The sequence below is a fragment of the Nyctereutes procyonoides genome, unplaced genomic scaffold (assembly GCF_905146905.1).
Source record: "Nyctereutes procyonoides isolate TBG_1078 unplaced genomic scaffold, NYPRO_anot_genome, whole genome shotgun sequence".
NCBI lineage: Eukaryota > Metazoa > Chordata > Mammalia > Carnivora > Canidae > Nyctereutes > Nyctereutes procyonoides.
In genome coordinates, this window is record NW_026575051.1 from 57,837,883 (window position 1) to 57,864,156 (window position 26,274).

Below are 26,274 nucleotides of genomic sequence, written 5' to 3' on the forward strand. Positions count from 1 at the left end.
TATTTACAGCCCAAATTGCTGAATTGTGGTCTTAGGTACCACTTTTGCTGTCTATAGGTGTTTTACATATATTGTGCCCCTCATTTGTTTCCCAAATAAATTTGTGTATCACTGACTTCAATTGGGTGTTTGGGACTTCACGAAATTCATACTGGCCAATATTTTCCTCATAAAGTGAGAAAAAAATAGCTTTGCCTTGAAGTTTCCTGGAGAGCATTCATTGCATTAAACCTTCATTATCTCACTTAATCTTTATAACAATCTATTTTCCAGATAAGGGAAATGAGATTTGTGTTGCACAGCTAGCTAGAAATACTCCCAGGATTCATCCCTAGGCCTCTTGACTCCACAGCCTAACTCTCAATATGCTGTATGTCCTCTTTAAAGCCCTATCATCTACATAGGAAGTGCCCAGAAATTTAGTAACTGGATTCAGTGAATGTTTCACAGGACAAAAGATGAGGTGAGTTGAAAGATTATTGGCATCCCAGACTTTTCCAGCTGGAGCTAGAGTTAAATTGGCATGTTACAGACTTGAAATTATTATTATTTGAATTCCTGTAAGGCTGGGTTCAGTTCAGTCTAGCCTGACTCAGTCTTATTAAACACAAAGTTGGGTGCCTGGGGGTGAGTGTAGAGTGGTCCACCTGTGGTCCTGCTGACCCTAGGAGGAAAGGTATAGTAGTTGGAGTCTGTTGAGAACTTCGGGACAAATTGGGCCCTATTCCTAAGTTAGGATCTAAAAAATTTCCCAGACTCCTATCACCCCTTGGGACTGACACTGGTGGTATATAGTTCAATCAGTTTTCAAACTCTTTTCTCATGTGGCAGGCTGGATTCCTGGGAGTCTAGGCCACCCGGGGGTGGGGCTGGATTCTCCTGAGGCTGGTCTGCTGATGGTGGACCTGAGGATGAGCAGGAAGAGAGAAATAAAGGCCTCAAATCAAAATTGAATGCTAGGCACTTTGTCATCCGGAAGGAGCCAGGCTGGGGCCAGAATCCCAGTAGTTACAAGGTGGCAGGAGTGAAATCAAACTAAAACAGGAAGGTTGGGATAGAATGAAGGAGATAGAGAAGGAATAAAACCGTCAACACCTGGAGCCTGGGGATGGGAATTTTGTAATAAGTTAATTTTGTTTTTTAAAATAGGTAATATGCTCATATGTTCAAAGGTAGTAACTGTATAAATAAGTTTATATTTAGGAGACTTCACGTCTCATTTCTGTACCGTCCTGTCCACCAGGAGATAATTGCTAGGGGTAGATTAATTGCAAAGCTCATTGGCATGAGTTCCTTCCAAGACCTGGACCTAATTTTGTCTTGTTTTTCTTAAAGTGATTTTCCACAATTCTTTTTTTTTTTTTAAGATTTTACTTATTTATTCACGACAGAGAGAGAGAGAGAGAGAGAGAGAGAGAGAGGCAGAGACACAGGCAGAGGGAGAAGCAGGCTCCATGGCTCCATTCAGGGAGCCAGACGGAACTTGATCCAGGGTCTCCAGGATCACGCCCTGGGCTGAAGGCGGCACTAAACCGCTGAGCCACCTGGGCTGCCCGATTTTCCCCAATTCTAAGAGTTTCAGAACCTACAAAATCTGGATCTATACTTTGTAACCAGTTATTTTAGTCTCTTTTTGTTAGGAATAAACACTCAAGAATGTATATACATAAGCTGAAGATTTTTTTCCTGTATCTTGTGCCTTGATTTTTTAAAAAATCATAGGGCAGCCCGGGTGGCTCAGCGGTTTAGCACCTACCTTTAGCCCAGTCTGTGATCCTGGAGACCTGGGATCGAGTCCCACGTCTGGCTCCCTGCATAGAGCCTGCTCCTCCTTCTGCCTGTATCTCTGCCTCTCTCTCTCTCTCTCTGTGTGTCTCTCATGAATAAATAAATAAAATCTTAAAAAAAATAAAAAAAATTAAAAATCATATACTCTGAAGGTCTTTCCAGAGCAGCTCCAAAAGAGCCTCCTCATTCTTTTTTTCTTTTACAGCTGCATAAAATTCTATTGTATAGACAAATATAGGTTATTTAACCAATTCTCCTTTTGATGGCACTTGGGTAATTTTCTATAAAGAATGCTTCAATAAACAGCTTATGCTAGGGGCACCTGGATGGCTCAGTGGTTTAGTACCTGCCTTTGGCTCAGGTTGTGGTCCTGCGATCCTGGGATCGAGTCCCATATTGGGCTCCCTGTGGGGAGCCTGCTTCTCCCTCTGCCTATGCCTCTGCCTCTTTCTCTGTGTATCTCATGAATAGATAAATAAAATAAAATAAAATAAAATAAAATAAAATAAAATAAAGGAGCTTGTGCTAAGTGATTTGGTAGGTGCAGTGCATGTGAGGAAGTGGTCAGGGAAGACACTGAGCTGACCAGCATAGTCTCCAAACCAGACCAACCTCAGAGAAATGGATAATTGGCTGACTGCTCAACTGATTACTTCTCTTAGTGGTTGCAAGGCTCCCTTAGCTCTTGACCATATTCTGCAATCGGGAGGCAACACTGGGGGCCTCCATCCATTCTTTTCTTCTCTTGGGAATTTGACAGAGAATCCTTGAGAGACCTGAGCTATAGAACTGTACCTCTCCAGGTCAGACAACATGGAGATCCTGATGTTAGGCTAACATGGAAAATGTATGTTTGTGTGCAAGTGTATTTGAACTTTTTAAGTTCTCCTATGAACATTACCACCAAATTTTGATTTCCCTGAGATGTGTATTATTTGAAAGTACTTTATGTAAAACCATCATTGGGATTATAATTCAGACCTGTAACTGGATGAATGGATGTGGGCCTGTGGTAAGCAGTAGGTACAGAGCATAATCCACACCAGCTGTAGAATAGTGGCGAGCACTCCAGTAGGGAAACAAACGAATGCAAATGAGATGCACTTGGCCATGGAACAAAGATGAAAATGACATTCACTTGTAAATGAGTTTTCTGTGTTTGATGTAAACAGAATGACATGCATTTTGCAGGGAGACCTCCATGACCTTGGGATAGTTGTTGAATTCATTTCATGGGGCTGCACATGTTTCTGACATTTTATCATTATTAGTGTATCTCATGATCTAACCATCTCTAGGCTTTTACTTAGAAGCATTTCCATGATTTTCTGGCCTAGGAAGTGGTCTCAGAGGTAAGGTGAGATGCTCATCACTGACAGCTTAAATGCTCTGGAATAAAACTTGATTCTGGCACTTTGCACTCAGATAAGGGCATAGATGATCTGCTAGAGCTTAAGATCAAGAGGAAGAGCATCAATGTCTCAGCTTTGCCTTCCATTGCTAGCTGTAGGTCCCAACCTTGATATTTGCTTACACATTAGATATAATGATGATTCATCTTTAAGTTTCCTTTAAAAATCTCCCCTCGGTGTGGGTCTCGCCGCACGCGGCGCTCGGTTGGAGCGGGAGTGAGTGAGTTCCTGGGCGCGGAGACCCGGCAGCCGGCGGCCCTGCGCTACGCGGGTCTGGACGACGCGGACAGCGAGGACGAGCTGCCCCCGGGCTGGGAGCAGAGAACCACCAAGGACGCCTGGGTTTACTATGCCAATCACGCTGAGGAGAAGACCCAGTGGGAACATCCAAAAACTGGAAAAAGAAAACGAATAGCAGGAGATTTGCCCTATGGATGGGAACAAGAAACTGATGAGAATGGACAAGTTTTTTTTTGTTGACCATATAAATAAAAGAACCACCTATTTGGACCCAAGACTGGCATTTACGGTGGATGATAACCCTACAAAGCCCACCAGCAGGCAGAGGTATGATGGTGGCACCACCGCCATGGAGATGCTCCAGGGCCGGGACTTCACTGGCAAAGTGGTTGTGGTCACCGGAGCTAATTCAGGAATAGCGTTCTGAACCTGAAGACTTTGTAGATTGAGAGCTGTAGCTTGGACCTCTCTCTGTGGAGATCAGCATCTCTGTCCAGGGGGAAGTCATCTCTTCACCCAAAGCTTCTACTAGCAAATCACGAGGCCTGGAAGCCCACAGCCCTGACCGCTAACCAGTAGAGACGAGGGAGGAACTGATTTCTCTTCGTAGAAATTGAGAAATGATTTCTCAGCATAGCACTGAGCTGGAAGGGGCAGCTGTGTCCCGACTCACTGGACTTAGTGGCTTGCTTGATGGCTCCAATTTGGTAAAAATAAGTGGACACGGTTTCAACCATTTAATGTGGTCATTAAATACAAACCTTACCGGGAAGTCTCTGGAGAAGGGAATGTTTTAGGTTAGGGCATTTCCCTTCACAGAGGATGCCATAGCTGCTTTTCTAGACTCAGCCTGTCAATTGAGCTGATTTGTCTCTGCATATAAATTGTTCAGTATAACGTGCTGCCGCCTTGAACCTGGGGGCTGACGTGCTCATCAAAGGCAGGATTCTTTTAATGAGGGGTTAATTGTGCCTAAATGTAGGACAGCACCCACCCTGTTGATGGTCTCCTGTTAGCAGGGGCTTTTGTTGGCACTCATGTAGTCTGTTGTAGCAGGCAGACAGAATCATCATCACATTTAAGGAGTAAAATCCAGGTTTTTTCAAATGTCCATTTAAAAACTAGTAACATGGGGCACCTGGCTGGCTCAGTTGATAGAGCATGTGACTCTTGATCTTGAGGTCATGGGTTTGTGCCCCAAACTGTAGAAATTACTTAAAAATGAAAGTCTTGGGAAAAAAACTAGTAACCAGTATGAGCAAATTAAATATTTTCAGTGTAATGTTTATGGGCAATGATGATAAAACTTTCTCCTTGCAGTCTTAAACCACCAGTGGTTAAAATTTGTTAAGTCCCTTTCAGGGTTTATTCAGGATGAAAATTACTTTGACCTTTTAAACCTTTTTAACACGGGGCTGCATCAAATGTTGTGCCTTTAGATCAAGGATAGCCTGGTCTGGTTTCGATTTTTGAGCCAGAGGACCCATTACCAGGAATAAAACTTCTTCCTTTAACAAATATAAGCTGACCACTTTTGTCTATGCCAGTAAAATGTACTTTAAGACTAACACTTCATTTTTGGATATTTATGTAATGTAATCACCTCCCTAAGTTTTATTACATGGATCCTAATTGTGTACATTTACTTAACTATCAAAATTGATATATTTTGAGATATTAAATGTACCTGCTCAGACTACGACAGTCACCCCTAAATTTGTTCACCTTGAAACAAAATGAAAGTATCACATTTCCATGTAGGAATCCCAAAATGATAGTAGAATGTTGAAATTGTTTGTTTTGGCTTTGAGAACCCATTTTTTTTAAAGTTTGGGGTCTTTTTCCTAAATCATGTGTTGAAATTATAGCATGGAGCATAGTTGCCATGTTTTTTTTATCCTAATTATCAACATGACGAATTCACTTCTGGTGTAAAGTCTACCATTTCTACCATAATACAGGAAGAGTGCTTTTCTTTATGTATTCATTCTTAAGACTTTAAACCCACACTTCAAGATTAGGGACTGGACTAGCTTCCTTTATACCTTCAGTTCTTCGCTCTCTTTTCCACACCTAGTGTTATTAAATTTTGCCTTCTATCCTAAATCATGCAATGACTTCTTTTTTTTCCCTCCCCCATTATTCCAAAAGATCCCATAAATCCAAGGCCATAGACTAACCTACAGTCATTTTCTTGGTCAAAACCTACTCATATGGGATCAGTACACTTGGGATCCTGATGCCTGACGACAATTTCCTTTCTAGTTATCAACAAGACTCAAAATAGTGGGATCTTGGCATTTATCTTCTTTTTAGGAACCTGGTGCTTTGTAGAGGGAAAATTTCTCAATCTAAATAACCTTTTGGGATCCCTGGGTGGCGCAGCGGTTTGGCACCTGCCTTTGGCCCAGGGTGCGATCCTGGAGACCCGGGATCGAATCCCACATTGGGCTCCCGGTGCATGGAGCCTGCTTCTCCCTCTGCCTGTGTCTCTGCCTCTCTCTCTCTCTCTCTCTCTCTCTCTCTCTCTCTCTCTCTCTGTGTGTGTGTGTGACTATCATAAATAAATACAAATTAAAAAATAAATAAATAAAAATCTCCCCTCTTCTCTGTAGTCTTCCCTGACTGTCCCATCCCAAGGTGATCTTTTCTTCTTCTGGACTTCCATAGCAGATGATCTGTGATACTCATTAGTCACTTATTTTGTCAAATACATATATGAGATTATGTCATTTGCTTTAAAAAATATCCCCAGCAAGGGTCCCTGGGTGGCACAGTTGATTGAGCATCCAACTCAGGGTTTTGGCTCAGATCATGATCTCAGGGTCGTGATCTCAGGTAGGTGAGACCAAGCCCCACATCAGACTCTGGGCTCAGTATGGAATCTGCTTATTTCTCTCTTCCTCTACTTCTTACCCAACATACTTGTTGGGTAATAAGTAAATAAATAAGTAAATAAATAAATAAATTTATTTAATAATTTAATAAATATTATTTAATAATTTAATAAATTTAATAATTTAATTTAATTAATAACTTAATAAGTAAATACATACATACTGTGGCATGATTTACACATATTCACCAAATATTCATGAATTAATTGATTAAGCACTCTGAATTTCTGATTCTTCTGAAAACTATGATGAAGCACTGAGAGCCTGCTCTGTACCAGGCACTGTAGTGGCTCAAGATATGAGATGATTATAATAGTTTCAAGCTGCTCATGGTCCAGTGAGAGAGGAAAACACAGAAACAGAAACTGATAGCGTGGATATGATGATGGAGATAAACACAGAGGAAGGGCACCTCCTCTGTCAGAGAGAGGAAGGTGAGAATAGGGAATGAGTTAAATAGGGAGGTGACACCTGCACTTATTTTCTGTATTTATGTATGTATGTATGTATGTATTTATGTATTTATTTATTTAAGGTTTTATTATTTATTCATGAGAGACACACAGAGAGAAAGGGAGAAGCAGGCTCCATGCAGGGAGCCCGATGTGGGACTCGATCCCGGGTCTCCAGGATCACGCCCTGGGCCAAAGGCAGGCGCTAAACCGCTGAGCCACCTGGGCTGCCCTGTTTTATTTTTTTTAAGATTTTATTTTATTTATTCATGAGAGACACACACACGCAGAGAGGCAGAGACACAGGCAGAGGGAGAAGCAGGCTCCATGCAGGGAGCCCAATGTTGGACTTGATCCCAGGTCTCCAGGATCACGCCTTGGGCCGAAGGCAGCACTAAACCACTGAGCCACCCAGGGGTTCCTGACACCTGCACTGTTTTAAAAGATGAGTAGATATTATCTAGGTCAAGGATAAAGGAAGATGGAAGAACATTTCCAGGAGACAGAGTAGCATGAACGAAGAAACTGAGTAGAGAAGCAGCATGAATGTGAGAGAAATTCTAGGCAGTACAGTGTTGCTGGAGGAAAGAGTGGCAGGCAGAAAGTATTGCTGAGAGTCGAGGATTCATCTGTGAGGTAGTGTGGTGCAGTGATTAAGAGACTATAAGGGCTTGGGAATTAGGCAGAGCCAAGTTTGCATCCTGGCTCTGCATCCTCCTAGCCATGGGAACTTGGCTGAATTACTTAACCTCTATATGCATCAATGTACTCATCTGTAAAATGGGCATTATATTTAAAGGGTTCTTGTGATGGTGGATTGAAGTTATGTTTGCAAAGTGCATAGCACCGGATAAACATTCAAAGCATGTTAGCTAATTGCTTTTGAGAGACTGGGCAGTTGTGTAGGGGCCATAAAGAGAGAGCCCCTGGAAAGTTTAAGCTGGTGCTGACAGGCAGTTGTAGTGTACGAGGACTGTTTTGGAGGCCTGGAGACCAGTTACAAGGCAGTCCTATTTAGCATTTTAGTTGATAGATGGCGAGGGACAGTGGTAGTAGGGATGGAGAGGAGAGGATAGAATTAAATATCAGGTATTGTCCATAGGATTTTGTAACTGAGTGGGGGAATGTGTAAGGAGTAATGAGTCAAGTGTATTCCTAACAGGATAGTCACATAGTGTTCAGTAGTATCAGACTGTGTTGATGGGCCATTGGTAAATGCACTTCAGGTCAGGATGATCTTAGAAGTGTTTTGTTTTGTTGAAAAAACAGAACCTAAAAAAGAAAAAAAAGTCTGATACGTTTAAGTATATAAATAGCAAAAACTTATGTTAACCCCTCACAAAAATAAAACTAAAGATAATGATAGTGTCAGGAAAATACTAGCTTTTCCAATAACAGACGGTAAGAGCAATGTATAAATATCTCATGGAGGTCCTGGCTGGCTCAGTCAGTAGAGCATTAGACTCTTAATCTTGGGGTCCTGAGTTTGAGCCCCACATTGGGTGTAGAGATTACTTAATACATAAATAAAATTAAAGAAATAAATAGCTCCTTAAGATCGATTAAGAGGCTTCAGGATTCCAGTAAGTCAATGTCAGATGATTAAAATTAACCAAGTTGCTGGTAAACAAAGGGGTGCAAAGATGTTCTTTCTCACAGAAATCAAAGATAGGCACATTAAGATATCCTTAAATATAAAAATTAGATAAAAATTTAAGATAATGCCAGTAATATGCTGAAATTGGTGCTTGTGCATTCTGCTGATGTCACTAAAACCATTTGCCCAGCAATGTGGAAAAAATTTGCCAGGGCTATATAGATCTACAAATGTGCTCACACTTCTGAGGATTTATTCTAGAGAAAAAATTTAGCAATTTAACAAAAGCATAAAGCTATATGCACATGGTTTTTTCACTGCAGCATTAAGCCTTATAGCAAAGAAAGAAAGGAAAATTAAAAGAGAGCAGCCTAAGTACTCACAATTAAGGCATGGTTATTTAGGGAACATCAATATTATGAAGCAATGTTAAAAATAATGACTAAGACAAAACAGTGGGAAAGTCTTTGTGAAAATATTCAGTGAGAAAAGCTAAGAAGAAGTGATGCCCATCATCATTATAGTTACTGAAGAATATTTATTTGTTTAAAGACTGGAAAGTAATATGCAGAACACGAAAGCAGTGGTACAGTTGCATATACCTATTTTCATGTGCACTACGTTGTCTTTGATTTTACAAGAGCAAGTGTAGTTTGTGGTATTCTTTAGTACCAGTTAACATTTTGTTATTTTTCACTGCTTATATATTTTATTTTATTATTTATTTATTTATTTATTTTTTGCTTACATATTTTAAAGCACATTATAGTTATCACAACACATTAGTCGTATGCATCAAGAACATCACTGTCTTCCAGAACCATAATATAATCAAGCAAAGTCAACAATCCTTAATATCTAGTACCCTGTCCACAGTCAAATTTTCCCAATTTCCATTTTCTTTTCAAAACTGAAATAACTCAGTGAGTCTGCCCAGTGCAGGGGGATTGTTCACTGCTGAGAGTGACTGGATCCCAGGCTTCTGGTGTCATGGTGGTAAGTCAGTCTCAGCCCTCTGGGTCTCTCGGCATGGAGCCCTAGAGGGAGGACAGCTGGCTCAGAGAAGGTCAGCTCCATCTGCAAGTAGAGCTGTTTCTTTTTTTCCTGCCCTCTGCTCCTGGGAGCTGAGGGCAGAGGCTTTTAGACCCTTGGAGCCAGCTGGCAAGGAGGAGTGGGAAACCAGCCAGCAGGTCTGTGCTTCGGGTGAGGAACTTTGGATCGTTGTCATTGTCAAGCCAGTTGTGGAAGGTCCCAAGATTTCACACAAGCCTCCCCTACTCTGCTTGTCGCTGCCAGCTTCCAGACACCTGGCCGAGATGTCGATTTACCTCCTTTATGGTTTGTGTGAAGAACTGCCTCTTCTTTTGATTAGCTGGATCTTCTGAATTAAATCAGGCCTTAAAAAAATTGATGATGAAGGATATAACTACCTGATAAAGTTAACAAGGCTGTCCCACAACTTTTATAAAACAACCCCCCCCAAACAAATGAACAAAAAAAAAAAACAAGCAAAAGCATTTTACTGTGGAACTTTTCTAAAATTCACCAAAGAGAGAATGATAAAACGAACCTCCTGATATTTAACCAATCTTGTTTCATTTGCTTTTGCTTATTTTAAATTCCAAGCATTTTGTCAGTTCTTCTCTTAATAAGTAACAGAATTGACAGCTACTCCTTAATATCATCTAATACCCAGTCCCTGTTGAAATTTCTCCAGTTGTGTTAAAAATGTCTTTTTATAGTTGAATTTGTTTGAATTGGGATCTAAACAAGGTCCACTGATTGCATTGATTTACGTTTCTAAAGTCCTTTCACATTTATAATGGTTCTCTTGCTTTCACCCTCTCTACCCACCACCACTTTTATTTGTTGAAGAAACTAGGTCATTTGTCCTTTATAATTTCCAACATTCTGACTCTGCCTTCTGCCTGTTTCCCCATAGTGTTATTTAACACATTCCTCTACTCCCCACCCCCTCTATTTTCTGTAAACTGGTAGTTACAGCTAGAGGATTGATTAGAATAGGGTTCAGTGTTTTTGTGTATGTGTGTGTGGGGAGGGGGCAAGAGTACTTCGTAGATGAAGCTACATACATCTTATTGATCACATTAGGTGGTGTGTAAGGTGTGCATGTCCCATTTTTAGTCATACTAAGATTAGTTATTGGATTCAGGTATAGTCATCATCTCTTCAATGAATGGTTTGGGCAGCCATTGACAAAACTTGCTTAGATTCATTCTTTTATTAGGGGTGCAAAATGGTGGTTTTCTAATTCTATCATTCCTTCTGTTTTTGTTATTTCTTCTGTTATCTCTTAAACTTTAGGTCTCTGTAGCTGGTTGCATTAGTCAGTTCACCACACTTTCCCTAGGAGCTGGCTATGGTGAAGTTCTTGGCATAGCTATGATTCGCCTGCTCTAATTCTGACACTGCTTTAAGAAATAGCCTGGAACCAGGATTTCAGAGGGAGATTTGTCCCTTCCTCAGCTGTAAACATTTGAGGTAATGACAACTATAAACAGTGTCAGTTTTATGCCCTAGCGTAGTTTTGATGTTTGTGTGGTATGATTTGAGAATAGCTGAAAGGTTGGCCCGATGAAAATATTTTCCTCTTTCTTGGCTATCATGTGTGACACCCCCAACAGTGGTGTTCTCCCTTAAGGACCTTGTGCAGGCTTGTGAATTGTAACCAGATTAGGGTATGCCGTTATCTGGGAATGAGAATGGGAGAAGCAAGGACCAGCACATGAATGATCATATTAGTAGGAATTTGTTTACCTTGTTGTTAGCTGCTTACCACCTCTTGTGTCCATAGTAGGGTCTGGAACATGTAGCTGGGAATGGAACTTTTTAGCTTGTACGAGGTAAGGAAGCTTCCATTGGTGCAGGTAAGGTGAATACTTGGTTCCATTGGTACAGGGAAGGTGCATACTTGGGACTTGGTTCAGGCTTTTGTGTGGGGCTTGAAGAATGAAGACTGTTGAGGCTATAGAAGGCAGAAGAAGAAAAATGTTGAAAGATATGAGGAATTACTGCTTTAGACTTCTATTGAGGATGACTCTGCTTAAGCCCTAAAAGTAGTTTAGAAAGTAAAAACAGGACTCTGTTTGCTTCCTCTTCTTTTCTTTACCGCTGTGTTGGCCAGGAAGCATGAAAAAACAGTGGGATTCTAGGTTCTAGGAGAGTTTTCCTTACAGGTCAGCAGTAATAAAGAAGTTTGAAGCCAGAATTCAAGTAAGTAATTCATGAAAGGCATCATGGAACATGTGAGAGGAATCACTTTCTTAAAGGTGAAATATGGCAGATTTAAAAAAAAAAAGAAATATGGCAGATTGATCCCTTTGCCATACAGGGAGTTCAGTTTGGCATTTTAGAGAAACAAATCATTTCCCCTTTTCCACCTACTCAACAATCAGTTCTAACAAGGAAGTTCAGTATTTTTTATCTTTATGGTAATTTCAGAAACAGTAGCCCATTTATTCCTAATAATGTTATTGAAAAATACCAGTAATTATATAATGATGGCAGAAATCACATTTTTAAGTAAATGAAGAGGGAAATGATTTTTTCTTATTATATATCCTGAATTTATATGTAATTATCATCTATAAAAGAACCTCCCTGGTATGCCTAATAACCATCTTTTGTCCTTGCATGAAAAGTCAAGGTTTTTTTTTTTTTTTTTTTTATTCAAGGTTTTGTTCTGCTCAGCTTATTTCTGGCTGGTTGGGGAGATAGAGGCAGCTGTTTTATGACATGTATCATAGGCCTTCCTCAGACCAGGGAGTGAATTGCTCTGGAAACCAGCTGGCCATGTCCTTTGCCTGTCAGACCTAGTGGAAGCAAACAGAATTTAGGCAAACAAGTGGAAATCTGCCAGTATAGGGAGAAGTGGCCCTTGATCAAAAAACATGGTCACTTTAAGCCAACAATTTCTAATTACCTGCAACTCTTCTGATTGGTAGATAATAACACATGATGCATAAACACGTATGATTTTTCCCCCATTAATTTTGGCTTTAGTGGTTATTTACTCCTTTATGAAACATCCTTTGAAATCAAGGCAGGAAATTGAAGAGAACAAAATAAAACAGAGCTTCCTTTCCCATTTAGTGATAGCATCGAGTGGTTATAGGTGTACTGTCTATATGTCGCAAGAGTAATAGTAGAATAATAATTTTCCTTTTATTTAAAAATAAACATTTAGTTTGTTCTCCTTTCATAGATTTATTATCTATCTATGGCTAGCTAACATTTTATTTTTGTATTTAGTATGTTCAGATATCATATACCATGATATCTTTATTAAATTCTAATACTTTTAAACATTTCACATGGAATAATATTGATATGTAGCATAGTATATAGATGGCAATATTTTGCATATCTGTATACAATATTACTTATAATAATAAACGGTATGTGTACATATATTATAAAGTCTTACATTCATTCCTTTGTGGGTTGTTTTGTTCATTTAGTCACTCACTCATTCCTGAAACGTTTGTCGAATGTCTGGTTAATGCCAGGCACTGTGCAATCGTAAAAGCTATAAAGGCGGATGGTCAAAAGATCACACGAGCTGCTGAGTAGAGAAGGTATTGTAGAATGAGGAAAGGGTGGCTATCTGGGAGCTATTAAAGAGTATACAGTTTGGGAGAGGACCCAGGAGGGTAAAAAAGGATTTCTGAAATATCCCATCAGAGTGCGAAAAGAGTGACTAACCAATTTACAACTCAGTGGTGATGTTCCCTTATTATCAAGGTAAGATGGGGGAGGCCTTTATTTGTTTCATTTGTATGAGATGGCAGGGCAAATGGATCCTAAAGATCCAGCATGCTTGTGTAGATGGTCCTTGGGAGCCAGGACAGTCAGGCGACTTTAGTTCTAACTGTAGTAGGAATCCATAAAAATTAGGTTTTACACAGGGCAGTGATGTTTAGAAAGAATATGTTAGCTGCTGGTGGGGGAGGTGTTGTGGAGTAAGGCAAGGGTAAAATCAAAAAGGTTCTCTGGGGAGTGATGGGAACACTTCAAGAGAGATGGTGGTGGCTTCACTCCAGTGTTACCAGCAAATGTGATGACAAGTGATTGGATGCTGACATATGTTTTGGAGACAGGGCCTAAAGCACTTGCAGATGGGTTTCATGTTGGAGGTTAAAGAAAGAGATGAATCACTGTTAACTTTTACATTTAAGATGTGCAAACTGTGTGTGGCTGGTCATACTGTGGCGGAGATGGGGCTCGGGGAAGAGCAGCTGGGAAAATGGGGAAGCGGGAGTACTTCACGATTTTATGAGACACAGGAGAGGCAGAGACATAGGCAGAGGGAGAAGTAGGATCCCTGTGGATAGCCTGATACGACTCTCGATCCCAGGACCCCGGGGTCACAACCTGAGCCAAAGGTAGGTGCTCAAACACTGGGTGCTGAGCCACCCAGGCATCCCGGAGTTTGAGATTTTAGATGTGAAATCTTTCTGGGTGATGTTAAGATCCAAGATGTGATCATAGATGTGGGTAAGTCAAGAATGGAGATAAAATTTTTAGGGTTTAAAATGTTAAAGAAATGTGGTACTGTTGGAAAACTTAAAAAAAAAAAAAGGATGTTGAAGTCCCAAGGAAGGATGAAAATAACCAAGACAGAGAAAAAAAGAAAAGTAACCAGGTGCTAGGATCATGGGAGGAGAGATGTGGAGGTTGGCAGATGACACTCATGAAGAGACAGATAGGTGGTACAGAAGCATAGCATGGCTTTTAAAGACTTGTGTAGAAATGGAGTTGTCTGGATGCAAAACAAGATAGGAGAACGTTCCCTCTGGATTTCTTGGGAAAGGAAAGGGAGAGTTCTTCACTAGAGAGAGCCCACAGGGCTGCTGGGTCCTAGTATGGTCGGAAGTCTAGGTTTTAGTTAACTCTGGAGGCACAGGCGTGACTCTGAAAGGTTCAGGGTGCAGGAGGACTTGCTGATGAAGGAATGAGGGCTCAAAGGGAAAAATAGAAAAGAAGGAGATTTAGGAGGGTTGCAAAATAAGCTGTGGGCTAAAGGGTAGAGGGACTGGGAAGAGGACTGCAGTGGGGAAGAGCTCAGAACAAGATGGGGAAAAGATAGATTACCAGAGAGACTTGCAATTAGGGTAGTAATAAGAGCTATACAATTTCTGCATGAAACTATACGATTTTGGGGCAAATTTCTTTGTTACAACTTGGTGGTATTAAGATCCTAATTCCACACCACAGATTGCTTGTTAGGTAACTTTTCAGTCTATCAGGGGCATTGTAACCGATATATCCAATTTAACATTCCAGTAATGGGACAAACTGACTTGTGTCCCTTGATGAAATGCACTTAGAATGACCCAACAGCAACCACATAGTACTCCTGCCCAAAATGTTTAATCTAAATCAGGTTATGAAGAATAGGTCAGTTTATTTATTTATTTGTTTGTTTGTTTATTTATTTAATCCCAAGACTCTGGGACCTGAAGGCAGACACTTAACCAATGAGCCACACAGGCACCCTGAATAGGGCAATTTAAACTGAGGGGCTTTTTTTCAAAATAATTGGCTTAGATTCTTCCCAATGTCAGTATCATGAAAGACTAAAAAGGACTAAAAAACTGAACTGTTTTATATTAAGGGACATTAAAAAGATAATAATTAAATGGAGTGCATGATCCTTGATTGGATACTGGATCAGAAACAAATATATATACTGCAGAAATCCCCAAAGCTCACTCTGAAAGGACTAGAGAAATATGAATATGGGTTATATATAAGACAATAGCATTGAATTAATAATTATCCAAATGTTTTAATTGTATTAAAGTTATAAAGGAGAATGTCCCTTTCCTTAGGAGATGCATGTTATAGTCTGTTGTTACGTATGCCTTTGACTCTCAAATAATTCAGCAATGGCTATATATCTGTAATACCTGTTTCTTTTTATTTCTCTATATTAAAATCTGTTTATGTTTAGTGAGACAGAAATCAAATATCTAAACTGACAGATAAAGCATATGCTTTAAATTTGCAGACTATTTTAAGATGTGATCAAAGTGAAAAATATTTCAACATTACAATAAACAAAAATAATTATTAAATTATCAATTGCATTTAAATAAGAACTATTTTAAGAATTATATTAAAATCATAAAGCAATATCAATCTATGATATTGCAAGTCTATTGCCAGATCATTAACAATCATCATGACTCACTTAATAACATAATGTGCCTTATTTTACATCTGAGAAGTCATCCAAATAGGCTCTGTTGTGTAGATAGAGGAGCATATACTTTATTATTTATTCAAATCAGTATCAACTGTGCTCTTCCTTCATTGAGGAGGAAAAAGAGAACTTCTTTAGATGGACCTTTTTCTTTTCTTTCATAGATCTCTATCATGCATGGAATTTCTGGGGTGGGAGTCCACAGACAATATGGTAGAATTAAGGCCATAGAATGTATTATTCTGGCTCTGTACTTTCTGCCAGCTTTGCAAAGTGGGACAATCACTAATTCACAAAATGTATGCTTGGTTTCTTCTCTTCAAGAGAGACAGTTCCAGAGGCAGCTGCTGTAAGCTGTGGCTAAGGAGAAAGTGGAGGTGGGAGTGCTATAAACAGGTGTCTCAAAACCTCTCTTCTTCCACCATGTGAGGTGGCATCATCTATGAATGAGGAAGTGGGCCCTTTCAAACACCAAATATACTGGTGCCATGATCAAGGACTTCCTAGTCTCCAGAACTATCTACGAAATAGGAGGATCTGAAATCTGGATGCATTTTATGATGGGCATTAAGGCAGGCATATGATGGGATGAGCACTGGATGGTAGATGTAACTAATGAATCATTGAAAACTACATCTGAAACTAATGATGTACTATATGTAGGCTAATTGAATTTAAAAAATAAAAAAGTGTGCACCCCCCAAAATAAATAAATTAATGAAATAATTAAGCATTTTATTTTTATTTTATTGTAGTTTTTGTTAGTAGAATCTTTTTTATTTAGAAAACAAACAAACAAACAAACAAACAAAAATCCAGTCCTAGCCCTAGCCCATGTAGTTTGGCAGCAATGAGAGGTGTGGGATAATGCCCCGTTCTTCAAATAAAAATGATATATGTGTGTGTATGGAAAGGAGAGGGGTGCAAAAGCAGTGGGGAGTGGTGGAGGAAAGGGAGAGACAAGGTCACTGGGAATGCTGCAGGTGGGTGCCCATTTCATAATGTTTCTTGTTGATAATACCACCGTGGACACCTTTGCCCATCAGCAGGACTTGGCAGTCATGGTGACAATGATGTTGAAAGTGGGAACTCTGCTGGTGCTTCTGGTAGGAAGATCCATGGTGAATTTCTCGTCCTGCAGTGGTGAGTCCTGGATAACAGAACATTTCTGGCCCTTGGGTGTCAGCCCACTCATGAAAAACCTGGACTCGTCTTTGCCAACGAGGACACCAGCCTCAGCTGACATGATGTTGACAAATGTTTCCCCAGGACAGTGGCCCAGACAGAGAAGAAGTCCTTATAGCTCATGATGGCTGTCCTGACAGGCCCCATGAGGTTGTTGATACAACATTTCCACCTGGCCATGGAGTGCTTGCTACTGGGGCTGCTCTCCACACTGCTTCAGGGGCCACATCCCCGGCTTGGGGCATAGGCAGATGTCAGAACCAAGAATGAGCCTTTTTAAAGAAAAATTCAGGTTAAATGAACAAGTTGTTAAGGAGATTAAGAAAATAATTCCATTTACAATACCATCAAAACCCCCAAATACTGAGAATGAAACTTAACCAAAAAAGTGAAAGACCTGGGATCCCTGGGTGGCGCAGCGGTTTAGTGCCTGCTTTTGGCCCAGGGCGCGATCCTGGAGACCCGGGATCGAATCCCACGTCGGGCTCCTGGGCATGGAGCCTGCTTCTCCCTCTGCCTATGTCTCTGCCTCTCTCTCTCTCTCTGTGTGTGTGTGTGACAATCATAAAAAAAAAAAAAGTGAAAGACCTGTGCACTAAAGACTAGATAATATTAATGAAAAACATTAAAGAAGACTGTATTCATGGATTGGGGGACTTAATATTGTTAAGATGTCAATACTACCCAAAGCTATGTACAGATTCAATTAAATCCATATCAAAATCCCAATGACATTTTTTGTAGAAATAGAAAAATGCATCCTAAAATTCATAAGGAATTTCAGGGAAACCCTTAATACTCTCAAAACAATCTTGAAAAGAAATAAACTTGGAGGTTTTAGACTTCCTGGTTTCAAAACTTAATACAAAAAATTGCTATACTAATCAAAACAGTGTGATACTGGCATGAAGACAGAAATATAGATCAATGGAGAAGAATAGAGAGCCCAGAAATAAACCATTGTGTATGTGATCAAATGATTTTCAACAAGGGACCCAAGACCTCTCAATGGTGAAAGGACTGTCACAAGCAGTGTTAAATGCTTAAATGTCTTTTAGCAGATAGTGTTGGGCCAATTGGATATCTATATATAAAAGAAAGAACTTTGACATTTATGTTATACCATATATAAAATTTTTTTAAAGATTTTATTTATTCATGAGAGACACACACACACAGAGAGAGAGAGAGAGAGAGAGAGAGAGAGAGGCAGAGACACAGGCAGAGGGAGAAGCAGGCTCCAAGCAGGGAGCCCAACGTGGGACTCGATCCCTGGTCTTCAGGATCACACCCTGGGCTGAAAGCGGCACTAAACCGCTGAGCCACAGGGCTGCCCCCATATAAAAAATTAACCCAAAATGTATTAAAGACCTACATTTAAGACACATAACTATAAAACTAGAGGAAAACATAGGTGAAAATTATCTTGACTTTGGATTTGGCAATGATTTCTTGGATATGACACAAAAAGTACAGGCAACAAAAACAAAAATAGACCTGTCAGACTACATCAAACATAAAAACTGGGGGATCCCTGGGTGGCTCAGGGGTTTAACCCCTGCCTTCAGCCCAGTGCGTGATGCTGGAGTCCTGGGATCGAGTCCTGCATCAGGCTCCCTGCATGGAGCCTGCTTCTCCCTCTGCCTGTGTCTCTGCCTCTCTCTCTCTCTCTCTCTCTCTCTGTCTCTTATGAATAAATAAAATCTTAAAAAAAAGTAAAAACTGCTAGACATCAAAGGACACAATCAGCAGCGTGAAAAGATAACCTCTAGAATGGGAGAAAATAGTTGCAAATCACATGTCTGATGATATTACATATCTCTGTTGATATCCAGAATATATGAAGAATTATTATAATATCAAAACCAAATAAACTTATTAAGAAATGAGGTATGTAAAGGTATTTTCTTTACATATGTGGTATGTAAAGTAGTCAAATTCATAGAAAAACAAGCGGTGGTTTCCTGTGGCTGGAGGGAAAATAGAGAGCTGTGGTTTAAAGGGTATCAATTTCTGCTTTGTAAGATGGAAAGGTTCTGGAGGATCTATTGCATACCAGTGATGATATACTTAACCTACTGAACAGTTCAGTAAAAACTGGTTATATAGCAGATTTTATTTAATACTTTTTTTCAATAAAAATTTTTTAAAATGTGAAAACAAAACTGAACAAACCTCTGTCTCTCTGTAGGCAGTATGTTCTTGGGACATGGACCCACCTTATACTTAGAGTACCACCTTGTGTACTATATTATCAGTTGTAGTTCAAGGGGACCACATGTAGTTTTTTTTTTTTAAGGTTTTCTTTATTTATTCACGAGAGACACAGAGAGAGAGGCAGAGACATAGGCAGAGGGAGGAGCAGGCTCCCCACAGGAGCCCAATGCAGACTAGATGAGGGACTTGATCCCTGATCTGGGATCAGGCCCTGAGTCGAGGGCAGAGGCTCAACTGCTGAGCCCCCTAGGCATCCTAGTTTTTCTTAATTTTAAGAAAAATCTTTTCTCCCTTTACCGATGGAAAACATGCATCTTTTTTTTTTAAGATGCATCTGTCTTTGAGATAGAATACTGAAAAAGAAGTAAGACTCAATTTTCTTTAAATTATATGGAAATAGAGGAAATGAGAAATATTAGGGAGTCCATTCTGGGTTCAGATGTCTGGATTAGCAAGTTAAAAAAAAGCCAGTTGTAAAGCAACATTAGCTGCTTATGACATCAAGAAAGAAAATATAAAAAAAAAAAGAAAGAAAATATATGGACATAGATATTTTCATACTCTTAAATTTAAAACTTTATTTTTTTAAAGATTTTATTTATTTGAGAGAGAGCACAGGAAAGGAAGCATGTGAGCATGAGGGGGGTTATAGGGGAGAGGTAGGGGGACAGAGAAAGGGAGCGGCAGACTCCCCACTGAGCAGTGATTCCTGCTTGAGGAGACACAGGGGCTCTTATCTTAGGACCCTGAGATCATGACCTGAGCCAAAGTCAGACGCTTAACCCACTGAGCCACCCAGGTGCCCCATATTCTTAAAAACTTTATAACATAATTTCTTATGATTGTCAAAAAATCTTTAAAGCTATTTACTAAATAATATGCATATCTTCCAAAAACGAATTTTCTTGATTTCTTGATTCAGTTGATTAAAGAGCTGTTTTTCTGCAGTTCACTCCTTATATTCGATATAATCCAATCCAAATTTTAGAAATATTTTTTAAAAGTTCACTCTTTTAAGTCAGAAAGGAAGTACTTTTTTTAAAAAAAGATTTATTTATTTATTCATGAGAGACAGAGAGAGAGAGAGAGAGAGAGAGAGAGAGAGAGGCAGAGACACAGGCAGAGGGAGAAGCAGGCTCCTTGCAGGGAGCCTGATGTGGGACTCGATCCTGGGTCCCCAGGATCACACCTGGGGCTGAAGGCAGCACTAAACCGCTGAGCCACCAGGGCTGCCTGTAGTACTTCTTTATCGCAGAAAAATCAGAAAGTTCAAATTAGCAAAAAGAAGACACTTTAAAAATGCCCATAACATTACTTACCTGGTGAAAACCAACATCAGAGCTTTGGCCTATTACCTCCCAGACTTTGCCCTGTCACATATAGGGACATATGTGGTTTTCATATAAATGAAACTTTACCTTACATGATTTTGTAAACTACCTTTTTTTTTTTTCTCACTTGACAAAATATCATTGCTATTTTTGAGTCCTGGCAGTTCTTTTAGCAGGAACCCTGAGCTTCCTTTCTTAAGCAAGAGTAGATAGACCCTGTAATTGTGCCATTCAGACATCTTAAATTGATCTGTGATCAAATTCTTTCCCTGAAATCTTGTTTTTAGTGGTGTTTAATCTTAACAATTTCAAACATTTCTGGCAGGAATGAATATGGTCTTTGCGGTCATATAGGATTCAGTGTCCTCATTTCTTTTCTATGCTAGGAAGCATTTTACTAATTTGGGCCCTGCTATGGATATTTCTGAGAAGTTGTAGTTTTACTGCTCCATATAATCCGTATATCTCATCAGATCACACTACACAATCTTGTTAGGAAAAAGGATGATAGGGAAAGACCAAAAGGTCCAGGCTGAAAGACAAAACCACCAAATAGCTTTACAGAGATGTCAGTTGAGCACGCACATGGGAACATCAGGCAATGGAAGTGACATTCCAAACGACATGTCTTTTTTCCCCCTCTACAGACTAAAAATGCTTGTACTAATTGACAGCAGATAAAAAGTGAGAGAATACAATGCATAGTAACTCATGTTAAAGCTTACAGGTAAAAGACTGAATTCTTGTGTGAAAATAATGGCTTTCTACTTAATAAACTGGAGTTGTTCCAAGGACATCTTTTCATTTCTGGAGCAGGTGCAGATGAAGTTTTGAGAAACTTGTGTGGTATTTAAAAAAAATAAAACATTTAATTAACAAGCTTGAAAACAGTGGAGCACTTGAAGTGGGAATAAAACAATTGTTTTATATCAAACAGTGCAAATCCAATTTGTGAATGCAACTATATTGAAAAGCTGTAAAATATTAATAAATTGCTGTGGGCTTTAAAAAAGAAGTTTTAATTTTCTTTCAAGGTTTCCCCTTGAGACAAGTTCTAAACCAGAAAAGATGTTCAAATGAATGCAAAAAAAAAAGTATATTCTTTTTGAAGGTCCAAAGGCTTATTTAAAAGAAGCAAGAAGAAAAAGAGAATATTTATAAGCACTAAAATAATAAGTCGTATGCAAACACATCTCTACATGTGGATTTTGTTTGTTGAGGTTGTTTGGAATTGCAATTGCTATCATGACTCGTTAATAACTTGCTAGGATTTAAACATAATTAATTTGAAAAAATGATGTAATATTAAAGATACATCTTGTTGTTTTCTAAAGGACAAAAAGCATAAGGAGATCTGTAAAAGTTATGTATTAAAAAGAACCTGGAGAAAGGTACCATTCAAGATAAGAAGACTCTGTATTAAAGTTTCCATGAAGTCATTCTTTCTGGACTCCAACCTTTTGTGTCAAAGTCTCTGATAACAGCACACATATCTTGCTCAATCTTGCTCCACTGTTTGGTAGGCTCTCAGGTGTTGGTTCTCTAGTGATTCTGGTCAGGTTAGGTGCCCTGCAAAGCAAACTGGGTAAATCCTTGTGATGGCAGCCAGACTTTTTTGCAAAGTGTCTGGAATTAACAGGCCATCACTGCTCCTTCCTTTTTCATTTCCTGTTTGGAAAAAATGCAGCAAATAAAAATAACTGAACAGCTTCTGGTAAAGTTGGCCTGCACTTTGGGGACCTAATGAAATTAAAGAAAAGCTTGATTTCTGGATTCTGACAAGGAGCAGGTGATCCTGAAGGTACTAGAAGAAAATTAAAGGTATATAGGTTGATGTTTTCCAAGGCACTCACAGAAAAAGGCAGAACAGTGGCCACCATTTACAACTCCTGGACATTGTTGTTCACAGCTTTCTTTTTTTTTTTTTTAAAGATTTTATTTATTTATTCATGAAGACACAGAGAGAGAGAGAGAGAGAGGCAGAGACACAGGCAGAGGGAGAAGCAGGATCCATGCAAGGAGCCAGATGTGGGACTCGATTCCGGGTCTCCAGGATCACGCCCTGGGCCAAAGGCAGACACTCATCCACTGAGCCACCCAGGTGTCCCTGTTCACAGCTTTCTTAATAGGTGTTCTCACTCCTCATATTAACCAAATAGTTTATCTTTTTTAAAGATTTTATTTATTTATTTATAGACACACACACACACACACACACACACACACACACAGAGGCGTCTGTCTCGATCCCGGGTCCCCAGCATCACACCCCGGGCTGCAGGTGGCACTAAACCGCTGTGCCACCAGGGCTGCCCATAACCAAATAGTTTAAAGGGAGGTAATGGTTTAATAAGAGAAGATGCTCTAATTTTCCTTTTAAGAAAACTAAGAATCTGATTCTATATGCTTAATTTTCCAAGTCTTGAAATTATAATCCCTTGGTTTAGAGTGGATTAATTTGTTTTTGTTTAAACAACCATCAAAGAGGAAAAAATAAGGCAATGGATGGAAAATGGAGAAACTAAGCTGCATATCAAGCATTCTGTGCTATTATGTTAGTTAATGCTTACACTTAAAAAGTGCTCCATTTTCTCAAATGTATGCTGCTATTCCTCCCCTAAACAAATGCCCTATTAAGCTGCTCAGTTTCACTTCCCTTGTATTTCATATGGGGTTTAAATCTTTTGATCTTTTCGTAGCATTTTGCCTTTTGATCCCTTGATTCTCTTCATTCAACCTGTTTTCTTAATTATTTAACCTTCTTAATTCTCAGCCTCTACCTCTACTCTCAATCAACCTTTCATCTTTTTAGGTGTCCTAGCACATCTTACTTTTCTTTCTTTCTTTCTTTCTTTCTTTCTTTCTTTCTTTTTTTACATCTTACTTTTCTCACTAACCTTTTATCTTGTGAAATCTTTTATACATTGAAAGAAGCCACAGAGATTAAGAATACTTTCTACTTACCTAAAAAAAAAAATCACAATATTTGTATTTTCTTTTCGTATATCATCATGGGTAATGAAATACAAATATTGTCATGTTCATGGTTTCATGTGTTACTGTTAAGTCCTTGCTAGGGTATTGTACACCATGTAGAAGAATCACAGAGAATTTTAGAAATTATAGCTACTCTTAGCCAGAAATGAAGAGGAAGACTTTATCAGTCTGTTTCTTAAATTTTCATAATTTTCTCAAATTACGGAGGTCTATATGTGACATCTGGCAGAACTTTCATCTCCAGGGTGGGATTTAGCTAAACTTCTCCAGGTCAAAGACTCCATTAAAGAGGACGGTATTCAAAGATAGAGAGAACAGCACTTTGGTCAAGCACATATAAATGTGAATATTGGAAAATAATTTTGAGAGAGATACTAGAGTACTCTAGTAAATATACCTAACCTTGACCAATTACTGAACCTCTCTCAGCCCCAGTTTCCTTACCTACAAAATGGGAAAGATGATGATATTTTCTACCTCATAATGTTGTGGGAATTAATGAGTTACTAAATATTAGTGAAATATTGAGACTAATGGAAGTTGTTGCTAAATATTAAAACATTTATGAGATTCATTATCACATCTTTTTAAATGCAGTAGGCAGAAAAGAGTTTTTCCCCTTTTTTTGTGGTTAAGAGTTATAATGCATAAATCACCCTGATGGTCTTAGGCATCTCTGAAAGAGGTAAGAATGTATACTTATACTTTAAATGGCTCCAGATAATTATGCTTTGTTGATTTTTTGGTCTCCTTCTGGTTGTAGACATCATTTTTGGCTGCAGTCAGTTTTCTCTTGCTGCTTCCAATATGCTGCTCTATGTTGCATATAATTCATTCACTTTAAAGACCTGTCCTATCTTTTTGCCAAATATATAATTTAAAATTTTCTAATAGTCTCATCAAGCAAGATAAAAAGAGTCTGGTATAATGATCTTTAATGATTTCTTTTATTTAACCCAATATATAAAGATATCATTCCAAAAATGTAATCAATGTACAAATGTATTTTACACTCATTTTTTTTCATACTAAATCTTTGAAATCTGGTATATAGCTTACTCTTGCAGCACATCTCAATTCTAGTGCTTTTTATTAGATACTTATTCTTAGATATCTTAAAGCCTACAGTTGAAAATGTAGATTCACATGTCCAAGTTGTTCCAAATATATTTAAAAGTTTCTCAGTGAACAGAGTATCCATTTTAAATTAAAATAAATTAAAATTAAATAAAATTGAAAATTCTGTTCCTCCATTGCACTAGTCACATTTCAGGAGTTCAGTAGCCACATGTGGTTGTGACCACCACATTGGTCAATATAGCTAAAGATGCTTACTGAGCACCTATGATGTATATGAAGGCCTTAGGCTAGAGACAGATTACAAGATATGGTGGTGCCCTTTCCCATCCTCAAGAGTAGGGAAGTTGAGAGGAGTACAAAATATAGTAATGATCTGAGAGTAGTTCTTTGCTTATTCCTATAGAGTAACGTGACTTAATGGTTGAAAGAACTTTTTGTTTTTTAAAGGTATTATTTATTTGTTTGAGAGTGCATGAGAGAGTATGGGCAGGGAGGTGGGGCAGGGCAAGAAGGAGAAGCTCAGCAGGGAGCCTGACTTGGGGCAAGATCCCAGAACCCTAGGATCATGACCTGAGCCAAAGACAGACACTTAACTGACTTTGCTACCCAGGCACCCCAGCTGAAAGGAGTTTTTAAAGCTTCCTTTTGAGTTAGTTTCCATGACCAAGATGACTATTGAGTCTGACTTCTCAATAGTGAGGCATTATTTTATATTTGCATAAATATAAAATATTTTTATATTTGTATATATTTTATATTTGTATATTTTCCATTTAAACTGTGGCTTTAAACAAATAGCCCAATATTTGCCAATTGTCATTAGATTTTCTAATGTCAAATGTATGCATTTGTCAATTATTCAAGCTCACCATTCATATTGTTAACTTCAGATTTCTATATCATTTCATCCCTAGTTATTTCATCGAGAAACTAGCTTTTTCTCATTATTTTTTGCTACTGAATCTAATGTTGCCCAGAAAAGTTGATTTGTTAATTAGTTTAATCGCCTCTTCTCATAATGTGGGGTAAGATTAGCGGAGGAAGCTTGTTATCAATCCGTGCTACCGGTAAGCAGTAATTATGGATAATGATGCTTTTGTCTTGCTGCATTCTGAAGATTGTCCTGAAATCCTCCTCGCTGAATTAGCAAATGGACTGTCATGTTGAATTTTCCTCTGGTTTCTTCCCATAACTCATCTCCTACTCTCCCCCCAATGAAACAAAATTGCAGCTTGTTAGGTGGAAGCTCATTTGAAGTCTCAATTCTCTTGAGTATTCAGCTCTCATAGGGAAGTGCCAGGTGCTCATTCGTGGCCACAGCATTTGCCTTTGGCTTCAGGTTCTGACTCAACTGGCATCCTACAAGTCTTTGATTTTCCTTTTGCTTGAAGAGGCAGCGGTTGTCTTGACAGCAGAGCTAAAGCTCTATCCTTGTACTTTGATGCGCATTGTGGTACAATCTAATAATCAAACTCATTTGTCAAGAAACAGCGTGTTCACACTTTTCTCTGAAGAGATTGGAATAAAAAGCAGATTTTACGTGGATGTAAGCCAGAAATGGCAGCCACCATCACTTTAAAAATGTGCCTGGAATGCAGAGCCCAGAGTAGCTTTTAACCAAGACCATATCTGTATATTAGTGGTTCTCAACAAAGGACAGGTTTGACTTCTAGGGGATATTTGGCAATGTCTGGTGACATTTGTGATTTTCATGATCAGATCTCCCTTTCAGAAGGGAGATGCTACTAGCATCTAATCGGCAAGGTCAGGGATGCTGTTAAACATCCTACAATGCATTGAACAGTCTTCCACAATAAGGAATTGTCTGGCTCAAAATGTCAATAGTGCCA

General features: G+C 39.0%; 1 protein-coding gene and 1 pseudogene across 1 annotated transcript in view; one reads left to right on the forward strand and one right to left on the reverse strand.

Annotated features, from left to right (window-relative positions):
* The window catches only part of TSTD3 (thiosulfate sulfurtransferase like domain containing 3), a 160,966-nt gene that overhangs the window by 96,407 nt on the left and 38,285 nt on the right, over positions 1–26,274 (forward strand). The window lies entirely within an intron of this gene.
* On the reverse strand, positions 16,580–16,979 carry LOC129512417 (profilin-1-like; annotated as a pseudogene).